The 5,000-nt window shown below is 41.7% G+C and overlaps 1 protein-coding gene across 1 annotated transcript in view; it reads left to right on the forward strand.

The window, feature by feature from the left end:
* ptk6b (PTK6 protein tyrosine kinase 6b) overlaps positions 1-5,000 on the forward strand; it is a 39,191-nt gene that overhangs the window by 3,706 nt on the left and 30,485 nt on the right. The gene's annotated exons all lie outside the window — the stretch shown is intronic.

The following is a 5,000-nucleotide window of genomic DNA, read 5'->3' on the forward strand; positions in this document are numbered from 1 at the left end:
TCTGTCTGTCTGTCTGTCTGTCTGTCTGTCTGTCTGTCTGTCTGTCTGTCTGTCTGTCTGTCTGTCTGTCTGTCTGTCTGTCTGTCTGTCTGTCTGTCTCTCTCCCCCTACTCTCTGTCTGTCTCTCTCTCCCCCTACTCTCTGTCTCTCTCTCTCTCTCTCTCCCCCTACTCGCTGTCTTTCTCTCTCTCTCCCCCTACTCTCTGTCTCTCTGTCTCTCTCTCTCTCTCTCTCTCCCCCTACTCGCTGTCTCTCTCTCTCCCTCTCTCTCACTCTCTCTCACAAACTCTCTCTCTCTCACTCTCTCTCACAAACTCTCTCTCTTTCACACTCTCTCTCTCGCTCTCTCTCTCTCTCTCTCTCTTCAAAAAAAAAATGCTTTATTGGCATGATGTAACAATATACATATTGCCAAAGCTTACTTTGGATATTTACAATATTAAAATAGGTATTTCAATTTTAATTTGTTTTTAATGGCGTAGAATGCCCTGCGTGCTTTCTCTCTCAGTTAATTCACTGCCTCATTAAGGTGTCCAGTTGAGCTTATTTTTAAACCTCAGTAATTGTAGTGTGTGCAGTACTCTATATATTTAAACCTCAGTAATTGTAGTGTGTGCAGTACTTTATATATTTAAACCTCAGTAACTGTAGTGTGTGCAGTATTTTATATATTTAAACCTCAGTAATTGTACTGTGTGCAGTACTCTATATATTTAAACCTCAGTAATTGTAGTGTGTACAGTACTTTATATATTTAAACCTCAGTAATTGTAGTGTGTGCAGTACTTTATATATTTAAACCTCAGTAATTGTAGTGTGTGCAGTACTTTATATATTTAAACCTCAGTAATTGTACTGTGTGCAGTACTCTATATATTTAAACCTCAGTAATTGTAGTGTGTGCAGTACTTTATATATTTAAACCTCAGTAATTGTACTGTGTGCAGTACTCTATATATTTAAACCTCAGTAATTGTAGTGTGTGCAGTACTTTATATATTTAAACCTCAGTAATTGTACTGTGTACAGTACTCTATATATTTAAACCTCAGTAATTGTAGTGTGTGCAGTACTTTATATATTTAAACCTCAGTAATTGTACTGTGTACAGTACTCTATATATTTAAACCTCAGTAATTGTACTGTGTGCAGTACTTTATATATTTTGTACCAATTGAGAACTTAGGTCTAATTCCCTGAGATCTGTATCTTCTCTGGAAAATCATTATTTTAGTCTTTTTGGGGTTTACTGCCAGGGCCCAGGTCTGGCAGTACTGCTCTAGCAGGTCCAGGCTCTGCTGTAGGCCATGTGCTGTGGGTGACAGCAGGCATAGGTCAACTGCGAAGAGCAGACATTTAAACTCTGAATTGTGGAGACTAACACCAGGGGCTGAGGATTGTTCTAGAATAGGGGTCAATTCATTAATGTAAATATTGAAGAGCGCAGGGCTCAGATTGCAACCCTGGCGAAGGCCCCGCCCCTGGTTAAAGAATTCTGTTATTTTCTTGCCAATTTTGATACTGCACGTATTGCCAGTATACATTGATTTAATTATGTCATATGTTTTACCCCCTACACCACTTTCAATAACTTTGTAGAACAGTCCTGTATGCCAAATAGAATCAAATGCTTTTTGGAAGTTGATAAAGCAAGCGTACATTTTGGTATTATTTTGGTGGACATGTTTATCTATCAGGGTGTGTAGGGTGTAAATATGATCAGTCTGTAACGGTTTTCTTCGTCCTCCTCTGACGAGGAGTAAGAAATGTCGGACCAGTGCGCAGCGTGGTATGTGTCCATAATATATTTTAATGATACAAACGAACACAGAAACAAAATGTGAAATACAAACCGAAACAGTTCCGTGTGGGACAAACACTGACACGGAAAATAATCACCCACGAAACCCAGGTGGAAAAAGGCTACCTAAGTATGATTCTCAATCAGAGACAACTAACGACACCTGCCTCTGATTGAGAATCATACCAGGCCAAACGAAAAAACAAACATAGAAAAACAAACATAGATAACCCACCCAACTCACGCCCTGACCACACTAAAACAAAGGAATAACAAAAGAACTAGAGTCAGAACGTGACACAGTCGTGCAATGTTTTGGTATAAATCCAATTTGGCTTTTACTCAAGACATTGTGCTTATTAGGGAAGTTTAGGACTCTTACATTTATAATACTACAGAAAACCTTCCCCAGGTTACTGTTCACACAAATGCCTCTGTAATTGTTAGGGTCAAATTTGTCTCCGTTTTTAAAGATTGGGGTTATGAGTCCTTGATTCCAGATGTCAGGGAAATAACCTACACTCAGGATCAAGTTAAACAGTTTTAATATAGCCAATTGAGATGCTGCATTAGTGAGTTTGAGCATCTCATTTAGGATGCCATCAGGTCCACATGCCTTTTTAAATTTGAGGGCCTGAAGTTTCTTATAGAGCTCCTGGTCAGTAAAATCCATTGGATTTTGATTGTCCTTTATAGCTTTTTCTAATCCATTCAACTTCTCATGAATTTGGCGTTGTTCTGCGTTTGTGTCAATGTGAACGGTGTTATAGAGTGTTTTGAAATGGCTTGTCCATATTTCACCATTTTGTATCGCTAATTCCTCTTGTTTAGATTTTGCCAGAAGTTGTTTGTGTTTATGGACTCCTCAATTAGCGTCAGCTGCTTGCTGTTGTACTGGGCTTTTTTGGTTCTGAGTGTTACGTTTATAGAGTTTTAAAGTCTCACAGTAATGAAGACGTAATTCACCATTATTTGGGTCTCTGTGCTTTTGGTTGGATAGTGTTCTACATTTTGTTCCTTATAATTTTACAATCTGCATCAAACCATTTGTCATCTGTGATCTTTCAATTTCAGTTGTGCTTCTTCTGCGGTTTTCCTGAATATATAGTTAATGTTTTTTACTGCTAGTTTGATGCCTTCTTTACTGTGAGTGAATGTGGGATCCAGAAAGTTATCTAAGAGTGTTTGGATATTTTGGTTCCAGGTTGCTTTCTGGTATTCTTCTGTGCTGTTTTGGGCCCATCTGTATGAATGTCTGATGTTGTACAGCTTCCTGGGCTGTGAATGTGTGATGTTGTACAGCTTACTGAGCTGTGAATGTCTGATGTTATACAGCTTCCTGGGCTGTGAATGTCTGATGTTATACAGCTTACTGGGCTGTGAATGTCTGATGTTGTACAGCTCACTGAGCTGTGAATGTCTGATGTTGTACAGCTCACTGAGCTGTGAATGTCTGATGTTGTACAGCTCACTGGGCTGTGAATGTCTGATGTTATACAGCTTACTGGGCTGTGAATGTCTGATGTTGTACAGCTTACTGGGCTGTGAATGTCTGATGTTGTACAGCTTACTGGGCTGTGAATGTCTGATGTTGTACAGCTTACTGGGCTGTGAATGTCTGATGTTATACAGCTTACTGGGCTGTGAATGTCTGATGTTGTACAGCTTACTGGGCTGTGAATGTCTGATGTTGTGCAGCTTACTGGGCTGTGAATGTCTGATGTTATACAGCTTACTGGGCTGTGAATGTCTGATGTTGTGCAGCTTACTGGGCTGTGAATGTCTGGTTGTTTCCATGTCTGTTCTTTTGAGGAACAACGTAATTTGGCTGTGATCAGACAGAGGTGTTAGTGGCTTGACGGTGAATGAGCTGAGAGAGAAAGGGTCAATGTCTGTAATCATATAGTCTACTGTGCTGTGGCCAAGAGGTGAGCAGTAGGTGAATCTCCCCAAAGAGTCCCCCCGTAACCTACCATTGACAAAGTACAGTCCCAGGCTTCTACAGAGCTGCAACAGTTCCCTTCCGTTTTTGTTGATGGTGCTGGCCTTTAATAAAGCTGTCCCCTCTTGTGGTCGTTAGATCAGGTAGTGTTCCTGTGTGCGCATTTGTGTCCCCACAGATGGACACATTTCCCTGGGCCTGGAAATGGCACGTCTCTTCCTCAAGGGTGGGGAAGATCTCCTCTGAGTAATATGGGGATTCTGAGGGGGGGGGGGTGGGGGGGGGGGGGGGGGGGGGGGATATATAATGGGTGGGGAAGATCTCCTCTGAGTAATATGGGGATTCTGAGGGGGGGGGTGATATATAATGGGTGGGGAAGCTCTCCTCTGAGTAATATGGGGATTCTGAGGGGGGGGATATATAATGGGTGGGGAAGATCTCCTCTGAGTAATATGGGGATTCTGAGGGGGGGGGGAGATATATAATGGGTGGGGAAGATCTCCTCTGAGTAATATGGGGATATATATTGCGCAAAGGAACACATCTTTTTCTGTCAGTACAAGTTATTTTTTCAGTTTTAACCAAATGTGATATTTACCAATTTTGAGGGGATCAATTAGATTTTGTAGTTGGGATTTGTACCAAATAATCAATCCTCCAGAGTCTCTGCCTCTATTGACAGAGCTGCGTTTCTGTGACGCACAATTACCTCTCTCGCTCTGTCTCACTGTGTCTCTCTCTCTCCGTCTCACTGTCTCTCTCTCTCTGCCACTCTCTCTCTCTCTCTCTCTCTCTCTCTCCTCTCTCTCTCTCTCTCTCTCTCTTTCTGTGTCTCTGTCGCACTCTCTCTCTCTCTCTCTCTCTCTCTCTCTCTCTCTCTCTCACTGTGTGTCTCTGTCTCACTGTCTCTGTCTCACTGCATCTCTCTGTCTCTCTGTCTCATTGTGTCTCGCTCTCTGTGTTTCTGTCTCACTGTCTCTCTCTCTCTGTCTCTTTATCTCTGTCTTGTCTCACAGTGTCACGTTCGTGATAAGGATCGGACCAAGGCGCAGCGTGGTATGCGTACATTCTTTATTATATAAGAATGAAACACTGAACAAACTAACCAAAATAACAAAACGACACGTGAAGCTATACAAGCGAGTGCTGACAGGCAACTACACATAGACAAGAACCCACGAACACCAAAGGGAAAATGGCTACCTAAATATGATCCCCAATCAGAGACAACGATAAACAGCTGCCTCTGATTGGGAA

The sequence above is a fragment of the Salvelinus namaycush genome, chromosome 14 (assembly GCF_016432855.1).
Source record: "Salvelinus namaycush isolate Seneca chromosome 14, SaNama_1.0, whole genome shotgun sequence".
Lineage (NCBI taxonomy): Eukaryota > Metazoa > Chordata > Actinopteri > Salmoniformes > Salmonidae > Salvelinus > Salvelinus namaycush.